Raw genomic sequence first — 12,455 nt, 5'->3', positions numbered from 1 at the left:
CCTCTACATTTCGTAAGTTTGTCTGGAAAAACTACAACTGTGTCAGGTGTGTGATTTGATCAGGACACATAGTGCTTTGATCACACTGCCAGCTTTTATCAGTGTGCGTGCTCTTTTCATAACCACATAGGACCCAATTATGTCAAGCACATTGTTCTTTACCTGGAGTGCCACAGCACTGAACAGAAAGGAAGAAATAACTCGCGCTTAAAACATCACTTATGGGGGAAAAAGTCTTTATTTAGCTGTCAGAAAATATACTTGTTAAATTCAATCACTGACATGAAATAAATACATGTTTTAATGTGTAGAATATTTTCATCTTATTTTAAGAAGTGTTTTTCCATTAAAAAAAAGAAAAGAAAATATGATACCCATCACAACAAAGGCACAGTAAGTACTATTTTCAGGCTGTTGTAAAGCTCTGTATTGCTGAAAGTTTGGCTCCGTTCTTCTTAATCAGGATAACTTATTTACCTAAAAAAAAGAGAAATACAAAGAAAAAGAAATAGAAGAGAAATATGAGTTTATCATTACAACAGTGTTAGATTTTATCACAGGAGTTTATTAATTACAGTTTTAAAGAAAAATATTGATGCTGCGTGGAAAAAAATGTACAGCACACAACGTTTAGGAAATACTCTTTAGCTTTCAGTAAACACAATTTTTCCACCAAGATTGGGGAAAGAGTGAGTTATGCTTCATACACAACAAACACATAACCTCCGTGTTTACAGTTTGCCATCAAGCGTGAGGGACAGCATTTGTTGTAGAGTTTCGTCACATCCCAGAGCATGAGCCTTGAATGAAAGGAGCTCAGTGAGCTGCGAGTTCCCAGTGTACTTGAAGGCGACAAAGGCCTCAGCAATATCCGCTGACATTAGTCCCCCTCATATCACACTGCACTTTCCTCCTATTGTTCTCCCTGCACTTCTCACATGTATTGTCTTACATGATATCCTTAGAACCTGATAAGAAGCCCAGTGGAGGTTTTTGTAGCTGAGGACACAGGCCTGGGAGTGTCTCAGGGTTACAGCTGCTTATTATTCTCTAATAGAGAAGCCTAGAAGACTCTAAGGTCTGGGGAACGCCTTACCGGATCCCTGTACCCTCAGCCTAACCTGGGTTACCTGCATTTCCAGCCCTTCCTCCATTACTCCTGCCATACCCGACACTCCCTTCCTCCAAAAAGACATTATGGTATTAAATTTCCTCGAAACCATAGAGCTCGTTGACAAGCATGGAAGGTATTAAGGGGCCCAATACAAATGTATAGGCTGTACAGAACAGCTGGGGTCATTTGAGACAGTAAGGGTGGCTGAGTGTCTCGTCAGCTGCATCAGACTACAAAGACAACAAAGCATGTCATTTTACGAACCTGTGACTGCTGTTTGCTGATTTAACTGACCACTTGAAATAGCTTTAAGAGTGCACTACACCTTTACAAGCTGCAATAAATCAGTAACTCCCCAAAGTTTTTTTTTCAGAGAAAACAAGAATTTATGGATGTAGTGTTTTGGCCAGACATGTTTCCTTGAACAAGTTTGTCTGATGTTTGGCTGACAGTACAAAATAGTTCAGGGCTGGCATGGGGTCCCTGGGCCATCAGCAGTCCAACTCAGCCTGACTCCAAAAGATGAAGGGAGGTGGATTCAGACAACTCAAACACACCACCCTATCTGTTCACAACTCCTCAAGGGCAAACACTGCCTGCCTGTCTATTTGTGGCAGCTGATCGTAGTCAAAACTACATGTGCCTTTCTATGCATCCTCCTGATGTCCTCTGCTGACACTGCAGTTTCATGCCTATAAGGATGATCTGCTGTATTTGCCTCTTTCAAAAACTTTCAACCAAAGTGTAAAATATTTAAAGAAAAAACAGAAAGACTGAGATGAAGCACACTGTGAAAACTCGTGCTTCAAGATGAATACTTAAAGGGTAAAATATTGTAATATGTTCTTATAACTTTATTATTTCAAATGTTCCAAAGAGAGTTTTGCATCTTTTACGAACTAGGGCATTTTTAATAGTTTTAGCCTTCGTTTTCTTGGTTGTCATAACATTTCATTGACTGTAAAATTCAGAGAGAGACAAACCCAAGAGTTGTGAAATATGATCTTCCTATTTTTAGCTTTATGATACTTGTGGCCTTATACTGGTTGATGGCCAAGTCTCAAACAGTGTAAGTGCAAGTTTTGTTGCAGTCTTGGATCTATATAATGTCAAAGACAATGATATTATCCTTAACGTGGTCACCTCAGTCAAACATCTCTGGCTGTTAGCATAGCAGCCTGGCCTGCTTTCTGCTTGTGAGGAGTAGCCAATCAGAAGACAGTTTATTTAAAAGGAGGTTGGCCTTAAAGGGAGAGGAGTTAAAAAAAAATTTTTTTTCTTTTTTATTATACAGAGGTTGAATTCAGGGACTGAACCAATATGTTTTAGCCATAAACACTAGTAGATTCCAAAACTAAAATTGAAATATGAGCATAATAGGTCCCCTTGTCACTATTTTCATCATTTATGTTATAAAATACACACACATGCACACATCTATATTTTAGATTACGGATATTGTTCAGTGACTTGGAATTTCCCTGAGCGGATCTGTAAACATGTATAGTTGTCGTGCTCTTCATCACAATGCGCATTTATGCAGAAAAACACTGGAATTTTGGGGAGTGCTCTCTCCTCATCCACAAGAAAATAAAAAGGATTTCATGTCAAAGTGTCCCCCAGGAAATTGACAAAGGCAGAAAGTAGTATCTGGTGTTGCCCCAAGTCTGGTAACAGGGTGGAAGGAGTTGTATGCCTTAGTCTCCTCCTGCTAACTACTCCCAGTAGACAACAGTCAGATGCTTCCAGTCTCCAGGAGGGAGAAAGTGATGCTGCTAATCTACAGAGAATAAGACCTGACTGAAGTCTATTAGAACTGGAAGAGAATATTTATACAAAGTCAGCAGGAACATGATGTATGTATAGACAGGCACATGCACTAAATAAGACTATTTATTTTGCATTATGCAGTCTATGACTGGATACGTTTTTCAACATATAAGTGCATGAGCAGATACCGAAAAACAAACTGGGGGGTAATAAACAGACATACATATGCACAGATGCACAGACACAAAAACGAACATCCACAGAGATGTAACACACACACACAAACACATCTCTCCACCATCCCATTGCCTGCCTCTCCTCCGTTCTCTGTCTATCTCTGTCCAAGCTTCTGAACCTTTGGGAGACACATTCTTTTTCATCTGTCAGTATGGATGGAAACAGACATGTTCAAAACACACAACAATGGCCTCACCAGCACCAAGGAGGCTCTATGTTTTGTATGCTTGAAGCACTGCATTATCTCTTAAGTGTCTAGCAACCTCAGTATAGTAAATAATGGATGCTCCTCTTCCTTCTGAAAAACCCCCTCTTTCACTTCAGGGACCAGTCAAGGTTTACCTGTATAAATGCCCTTTCTGTGTCTTTGGAGAAATGGATAGCACAAAAGGATGTGGGTCAGATGATTTCATTAGCACAGCATTTCTCTCTATGTCTCCTTCAATCAGCCATTTGACAGAGGCAATGTCACTCAAAAGTGTCTTACAGACACCTCCATATCAAATGTTCTGAGAAAAAGGATGCACAGAGCAGGCCATGTAACAATGGAGAGAGTTCGGTTACCTCTGTGATCAGCAGAATGTATTCCACGTCCTTAGTCGGAGACTCCGGTCATTATTCCAGATGTTTGTGGATCATGATGGACTTCTGGTCCATCAAACCTGAAATAACAGGACAGGTATATTGTTTAGTGCTGTATATATAGAGACATTTCACAGTTGTTCCATGTAACTAGACTTAATCAGAAGGTGAGGGGCCTTTCCACTTATTGACCTACTTGTTTCTTTTTACCGTTAAGTCAAAGCAGGATTTTGCAGGACTATATTGTGCCACTACATAACTAAGTCTCTTTGGTATCCCTCCCCCGTTCATTCTGAGGTTACATCGAAAGAGTTTCAGCTATTGTGAATTATTTACTTGATTCTCCATTCGGCCCTTTAACCCCTCAGCAAAAGCACAGGCAGTTGGGGTTAAAAATACACTCCCGCAGGATCTGAGTTTGACTCTACATCTGTGAGTGTGTGCTTGTGTGCATTTGTGCTTGAGTATGGACAGAAAGGTGAATTTAAAATATAAAACAGTATATATTCCATGTCACAGAAAGCATCTTCCTCTGTCTCACTCTTGTGCACTGTCTACCTTGTGCTCTCTCTCTCTCTCTCTCTCTCTCTCTCACACACACACACACACACACACACACACACACACACACACTGAAACACATATATGTGCTACTTTATGAGGTACTTTCTGAGTGAAATTCCAGGCCATCCCAGATGGGATTATTATAACACAGCTTGAGCTATGCAAGACTCATGAGAGTGATTGTGTGACTTTGTGTCTGAGAATGTGTTAGTCTGTGTTTTAATGTTTGTTAGGCAGCGACCTGAGTGCACATGAGGGTGCACCTGTCTGTATCTGCGAAAGCATAAAACACACAGCACATAGGAGGAAATGCTGAACCATTAGCAAGAAGACGCTTTCACTTACAACTGTGTCAAAGTAAAAAACTGGCTTACAAAGAGCACATCTATTTATGTTTAGCTTCTGAGTCAAAGGCTAAAGATATATGTCTATCAGCAAACTGAGGCTTCAGCAGGTTCCCGGTCTAACTGAGAGAATACTTTCTCTGAGATACAGTATGTGGACCTTAATGGATCTACACCGACACGTACACACACACACACACACACATCTACTCTCTTAACTTTCCTTGGCTATGTTGCCGTGGTATATCCCTGCATGCAGTGAGGTTGTCATGGATACACCCAGACACATCCGCCATCCCATAAGCGGGGGGATGCTGAGCGCTTCAGAGGGGCTGGCGCCAAACCCTCAGTCCCCATTCTCTACCCCTTCCCCCAAAATGAATTCTGTCCCTATTCTCCCTGAAAACTGGCTCAACCTTAAAAAAGGCTCTCTGCTTGTCAAATGCGAAGGCCTGGAAGAAAGCCGGAGTTATTTTTTTTGCTGTGGCCTCCTTTGCTCCTCACTGGAATGGATCATTATGGGCCTTTAAAGATGATGGAATGATGACGAGTAAGCTATAAACAGGGAAAAAAACACATTGGTACCGATTTGACTCCAGTTGGAGAAAAGCTGAAATCAATGCTGCACCTGGAGAATGGGTGTATATGCATGTACTTGTGTGTGTGTGTGTTAGCCTCAGGGCTGTGGTTAAGCCTGTAGTTCATCCTGAACTGATCCTTTTCATTAGCCATTATCAATAATTCAACATTGCACTTGCTTTAATGGTTTAATGTGGGCAAACCCTCAATCTGCACACATTCACTCTGACACACACACACACATACACACACGCTCATATGCTCTGCCTAATAGCGCTCGCTCTCTTGGCCTGTACCCAGTGCCACCAAGGTGAATATAGATGTATTATCGTGCACATAACACAGTCAGTGCACCTAAGGCTTTCAAACGTAAAACACCTATCAATCAGATGCACCATTTTGCCCTACCAGAGTCTTACAGTATCCTCTGACTTATAGGAGAAATCATTTTTTCCTCCTGCAAAAGTCTTTTTTCTTTTTTAAACTGCATATCAAGTTATATATGCAATAAAATGGCACGCCAGCTCCTCCTGTCTGAGATGAGGAAGTGAAAGGGTTAATCTTTTATGACGTGCCCCCTCCCGTTCCTACACTCTTTGCCCTCCCTTTCATATTCTCCACTATGGCAGTGCTCAGTAGCTGCACATATGCTGAAAAAATAATCCTCTTTGATTGGAAGGCTAATTTGAAGTGTCAATTATTCTTATGCAAATTAAGGTACAGTTTCTCACGTCTGAAACGGGTTTGGCGGCACAGATGCGTGTGTGTGTGTGTGTGTGTGTGTGTGTGTGCGCAAATCTCCTTCCAAAAAAAACAAAAAAACATACAGCACTATCAAACCCTTCCCCCCAACCAACTCTACATCTATACCTCTTAGGCAAGAAAGCTGACATACAAAGAGAGACAGTATAATGGGATGAGTATATTTGCATGCACATTGTCCACACTGAACGCTAAACAGATCATAAATTGAGAGTGCAATGTCAAAACAGTAACAAAGGCATAGAAGTGCAAGTCAGCTCCCAAAACAGTCGACAATACAGAGGCATGGTTCTATGCTGTAATGTAAATAATGAAATGATGTCGGGTAAACAGGAATACAACGAGAGCTTGGATGTATCACGGGAAGTATTGTGGTTTAACAAAACAATTTGCGAAAGCTTTTGTCATCTAAACACTTTCCAGTAACATTCTCCCTTCTGCCACTGCCACACCAGAGGTGCAAAGCGAGGAATATAATCCCAGTGTCTCCACAGTAGAGAGAGAGAGGCACAGGAAGATCCAGTTTAAAGAAAAGGGAATAAATGGAGACATTGAGAGCAGCACCATGCACCTAAAAGCACACATCTGTGTCTAAGTAGAGTATGTGAACGAGTGCATGCTCCTCTGCATTATAATTAAAACTTTGGACTCTAGCTTGAATCTGGATGAGGAAGTTGAGCTGACAAAGTGAGGATGAAAAAAAGGACAAAAAACTCCCCCAAAACCCAGAAGCGGACAGACTGAGGACTTTACAAATAGACTCTGTTGTCTGACCCTCTCAGCTGATCTGGCAGCTCAAGTAAGAAAAAAGCTTTTCAGGCCCAAAACAGGATCAAACAACCTGCTATAGAGTCCGGTTACACCACAACAATAGACTACATTCACTCTCAGTTTCAACACACAAGCTTCTTTTTTTTTTTTTTACCTCAAAGAGAGCAAAGGGAGAGAGTGCGTCTGGTTTAGAGGGTGGGTTCATGTGGGTATGGAAGGGAGTATACTGATATCTTAAACGATAATGGCGCTCAGCAGATTAGATGGTATCCGCCATACTGTGTTTGTTTTCAGCGGTCGACTCCTGCTTCTCGACTGAGATGTATGGTCAACCCTGCAGGCACTCTCCCTCTCAAGGAAACCTTTAGATACTGTCAGGGAAAGTGAAGAACACTGACAGATAGCATTCAAAACTCTGAGATAGAGACAGCTGTGAAATGGTAGCAGGACGGATCATTAAATATATAATGTGAAATGCACTGACAGCTAAAAACCTGCGATTGTGAGAATAAGTAACCGTTAACTGGTCGCATTAAATATTTGAGGAATTGTGAATTCATTTTCAAGCTATTCGTACACTTTCCTTCATTAGCTCAGGATTTTATACTCAACACACACTGACAGAGTCCTAAAGATACAACTTGCAGCTCATTAATCACACACCCAGAATAGACAGAATAATATCTGCTAACCTGCTAAGACCAAGCTGAATAGAAGCCCTGGCAGACTGTATTTGTTTTGCATTGGCTCAGTAGTTCGGAAGAAATTAGTATGCAGTTAGGGATGGGAGGGCTTGTCAAGATCAGGAAGAAATCTCTACCCACCCACCGGGTAGCTCTACATTCATGAACAAGGTTGACAAGAAAGCTGACTAGTGTAAAGACAAGGAGCAAATAAGATGGCGGCGAACGCGCTGAATATTCTTTTTCATACAAGTGCACTGAGAACACTTTCACAGACAGGCCTGTTCTCTATCTGTCTGTCTTATATGTCTGCTCATCTGTCAAGACACTCACTCTCCCTTTTTCTTTCTCGCACCCTCTAGCCCCTCTTTTCTTTTCAAAAACTATGTGTCATGCACGTCAAAATGCGAAGGCCAGCCCTTTTGAGGGTGTTCTGCTGGACCATAGAGCGAATAAACATCCATGTCAGGAGAAAGCGATCTGGGGCCCTTCTCTAACTGAGCCCGAGCTCTCCTGGGAAACACACAGCTCATACAATGGATAGAGGAGGTCTTTTGTTGAGTCTCTGGGAGCTGCAGGGCTAGCTCTGGATCAAACAGGGGTGTATGTGTGTGTGTGTATCTGTGCATGCGTGTGTGTACATTTCTTCATTTTGTGCACACACACACACACGCGCACACCTTTGCCCACACACAGAATCACAGACTCTCCTCATCTCCCTAAACTCAGTGTGACTAAGTAAACTTCTTCACCCTCTTACAGCCGTTACCTGAAATCACCAGCAGGAGAGGAGAGGTGAGACAAAAGATGAGAATTGTGACGCAAGCTAGTGTTGGACTGATTTAAACAGGTTTAGTGTCAGTCTAAAGGGGCTTTCTGATGTACTGTATTTAAATCACAGTTCAAAGCTTGCTGCTGTGCTGAACTCCCCGCGCACGTGCAGGTGCAAGGCAGGAAAAGTCTGTAGGGAAGTGTCTAATGTTAATGGGTTACCTGTGTATATGTATATATATGTGTGTGGCCCTGTTATGTATTATATATGCTTGAGAAATTTCTCAAATATGTGATCTAATATGAGTTAATGGGGAAGTGGATGTGCACAATTTGACTACAAGAGAATAATAATGACCAGAATTTACCCTACGTGCAAATTTGTTAAACGTGCACCCCCATCAGCTGTTGTGCTGTTGTCTAAAAACTGTGTTTTTCATGGCTGAACAGCATGATTATATGTGGTGACAAAACAAACACTGGAATACAAAAATAGTGTAGTTCCTCCCCTTCTCCCAGAATACATTTTAATAAATTTCCATTCAAGCCTTGCTTCTGGCCGTCTGCCCCTCATGTAGGATCTATGAGAATTCTTCCTACTGAAATGAACTCACACCGTCTGACCTTATTCATCCCCAAGACTGCACTTTCTCTGGGACTCCCCCTTTTCCAGTCCCCCGTTTCCCACAGACCCCCTCACTCTTCTCTCTCCCTCTCTCTCTCTCTCTCTTGCACGCTCTCTCTCTCTTTGCATCCTCCTCTTCTTTCTCACCACCTTCCCAAGCCTCCCCCCTCCCATCTCTAGTCTTTGCCTTGCCTTCAACTCCAATTTTGGGCACAATGAAGTTGTTCTGGCTGACAGTTTGGCCAGTAGAATAAGTGTTGTTTGAGCCTGCTGTGTGGCCCTGTAGTGGGCCCATTCTCCCCCTCGCCAGCTCAGTTACCGAGAGCCTGGTTGGTGGGACACGGAAGACATCCGTCCCCACACTCCCACCCTGACCCAAACAATTAGGCTCAAACCACCACGAGGCTCACCTGCACCTCCTCCTTACATGTTCCTACACATGCATGGATAAACGCACATCTGTTATGGTGTAGCTGCTGCTACACAAAAGCCAGGTTGGCCTGATTTACTCAGTTACTCCATGTCTTGTAGGACGTGTCAGAAAGGATTCTGTATTGGGGTCAGCTGGAAAGACAAAGCCTGCAGCCCTCTCTCCTCTGTCGCTTTCAGTAAGCATCAACCAGCCTCTCTCTCCAGCACCCCCCTCACACACACACACACACACACACACCCGTGCCCCTGAATCCCTCTGTTTCTTCTCTCCTGTTTCCCTTTTCTGATGAGTTACCAATGAAATACAAAAATGCACACTATAAATATTCTTCCTCACGCTACGTCCAACTCTGCGTGTACACACACAAAAGGACACAGTCATGTACAGAAGCCAGGACATGGGAAAGTGGCTGGGAGAGGCACTGATGGGGGGGGGGGGGGGGGGGGGGGGGACCATATGTCCAGACGTTGTATATCAGTCGGCTCACCCCCAGCGCTCTGCCAGACCACCATAACTTAGTTTGTCTTCAGCACAAAGTTTGGTCCAAGCTTGGCTGGGTTCATTAGGAACCTATTCTCTGGAACCAATGAAGCTCAACAGACCTCCAACAAAGGAGCTAATCACACCCACTGCTGCTCTCTCTCTCTTTTCCTTACCTTCAGTTTCATTCTAAAAAAAATGCCTCTATCATTTCCAAGCAGTACGACTCCTTTACTTAATAGAAAACCAAAAAATCAATAATCTGATGATCCCAAACAATGATTATTCCAACAGTTAAATGATGCCAAAAACCAGCAGTTGTCAGCTAGCGATACTTTTTTATTCTTTTCTGCTACAGAAGCAAACGTGGATAATTGTGCCTTCACCAGAGAGTCACACATGCAGCTGCTTGTATATGTGAGTGGACTTACAAAGTGTCATGTTCACACCTGACAGACACTTTCCTCCCTCAGATGTTTGTGCATTTTTGAATAGCTGTGTGTAGAATAAATCCCTGCATACAATGTCTTGTATGTGAATCTGAGTGGATGCGTGAGCAAAAGGATGTGGTGCACTGACAATGGAGAGCCCCGGGGTGCAGAATACTTGAAATGACCTTGAACCTCGGTATTCTCCATTCCCATGGCTGCAGGGACGGTGAGTATGCCTATGTGTGTGTGTGTGTGTGTGTGTGTGTAAGAGTGTGTGTTTGAGAAGCAGAACAATGAGGCTTTGCACTTTCTTTTTTAAAACACATCAGCTCTTCCAAAATTCTTCATTCCAGAAAGTCAGGGATAAAAGAATTCCAAGTAATCTACGTATATATATTTAAAAAAAAAAAAAAAAGCAGAAGCAGTTTTTCCCTTTGATAATTGAATTTTTAGATATTTCTTTAATAAGAAAGACATATTTAGACATATTTTCAAGTTACTGTCACAGAAAAGACCTTGTGAGTTGAGCTTATCACATCATAGTGAGCTATCCACTGTAACATACTCCAGTACCCCCACCAGCCCACAGCAACTGTATTTGCTCACCCTGTATCCAGCAGAGAAAGAGGCTTGCTCCATGCCATGCTCCCTACTGTGCTCACAGGCTAAAGGCAAGCATGAACGTGGCTGATCTGGACATGGCTTAAACACACAGACACTGTACACAGAGGATGGTCCCAAAGCACACCAACACACACAAGAAAACACACACACTCATTGATGTGCACGCAGATGAAGAGGACTTGGTGGGTTAAGAATCACAGTGGGGGATGCTGATGGTGAAGGGAGACCCAGCGAGGGGTGGTAAAGGCCATACCACTAGGCCGTGCTTGGACACAAATGTCAGCAGCATGATGACCTGTACACAGGAACCCACAATGAGAGAGTACAGGATATGATCAAGGAGGAGAAATAGATAAAAAAGAGCTGGCAATGAAACCAAGGCAGAGGTATATATAAGGTAAAGAGAAGCTCTTAAAATGTATAAAGTAATTTGAGTTGAGGCTTTAGGAAAGAAGCCATGTTATTTTTTTTATGTTTCGGCTTTTGTGTGTTTTCAAATGACGGCAAAGGCAACCTCTTTCCATCTCTTTCTTTGCAAGTAGCAGAGCAAACCATGAACGGCTCACCAGCACTGGTGAACATTTCACCTTTTCAAGTGCAGGAGGAACAAAATGCCCACTGAAGCTTTAACAATGAATACATTACACACATTTGAATATTCCAGATGATTCAATCATCTTCCATAGCACACATACAGTATGAAATGTCAAAACACAACACTACAGTGTTTCCAAAAACTCAGAAGACAAGAAATATAAACACAAAGACACAAAAGCTGATCCAGTTACACACAAGCAAACAGACAAAAAACAAAGATATCATAATTAATCAATAATTATTTGCATATACATAGTTCTATTGAGAAAAGATAAGATCTGGACTAATTGTGGTGTTGACTTAAGCTCCATTAGGTGTGGTGTCAAATTTCTCTCATAGCAAGCTCAATAAAACATACTGGACAGCCAGTAATAGCAGTTCACACACACACACAGGTATTCACTGACGCTTGAGTCCTGAAGATTAATTTAACAACCACCTGTATAAAACTAAGCAGCCAGGCACACAAAGCAGCCGCCATGGATGCACAAGTTTCTTGGCATACACAACATGGCAGGTGACTCTGCCTTCAAAGTGAAATTCTGCTGCTGCAAATCGACCTGGCTCCTGTGATTGGCCACTAATAATGCAGAAACAAGCACACAGTCTCCTTGATTGGCTGATTCAGTTAACTTCCTTCCAGTAAGTTACGCTGTGGCACAAACATGAGCAACATTTTAGTAACGCTTCAGAACTTATCTGATATGCAACATGCCAGTATCATAGGTACCAGCTGTGCTGCCTTTCTGTTGACCTATGTAGGCATGGACTTTCAGAAATCTGCCAAATTAAGTTCTCCTACTTGTATGGAAAGAAATATAATTTTTCATGTTACTTATTCATTTTTCCACAATATGAGTCTGAAGTGGACTTAAGTGATAAGAGATGAGTATGTCTTGTATGTCTTTTTAAATACTTAATTAATTAAAAACAGACTTATAAGTATGTATATATGTATGTAAGCAATGTTCCCTCTAAGCTGCGCACGTGCGCAATTGCCCACTGCTGGCACGGTCTCTGCGCACAGAAAATCTGCGTTGCGCACAAAAAAAAAACTAACCTGAATTGAAATTAAAATTAATACTTTA

At 42.1% G+C, this 12,455-nt stretch overlaps 1 long non-coding RNA gene across 1 annotated transcript in view; it reads right to left on the bottom strand.

Annotated features, from left to right (window-relative positions):
• Positions 1-228: 228 nt before the first annotated feature.
• The window catches only part of LOC134638527 (uncharacterized), a 36,180-nt gene continuing 23,953 nt past the window's right edge, over positions 229-12,455 (bottom strand). The window contains exons 3-4 of the long non-coding RNA XR_010095261.1: positions 3,686-3,783; positions 229-477 (exon numbers count right to left, since the gene is read on the bottom strand). This is a non-coding gene — a long non-coding RNA (uncharacterized LOC134638527). The remainder of the gene's footprint in view (positions 478-3,685; positions 3,784-12,455) is intronic.

This window comes from Pelmatolapia mariae, linkage group LG12, assembly GCF_036321145.2.
Source record: "Pelmatolapia mariae isolate MD_Pm_ZW linkage group LG12, Pm_UMD_F_2, whole genome shotgun sequence".
Taxonomy (NCBI): Eukaryota; Metazoa; Chordata; class Actinopteri; order Cichliformes; family Cichlidae; genus Pelmatolapia; species Pelmatolapia mariae.
Note: the sequence above shows the minus strand (reverse complement) of the source record. Positions and strands in the feature narration are given on the sequence as shown.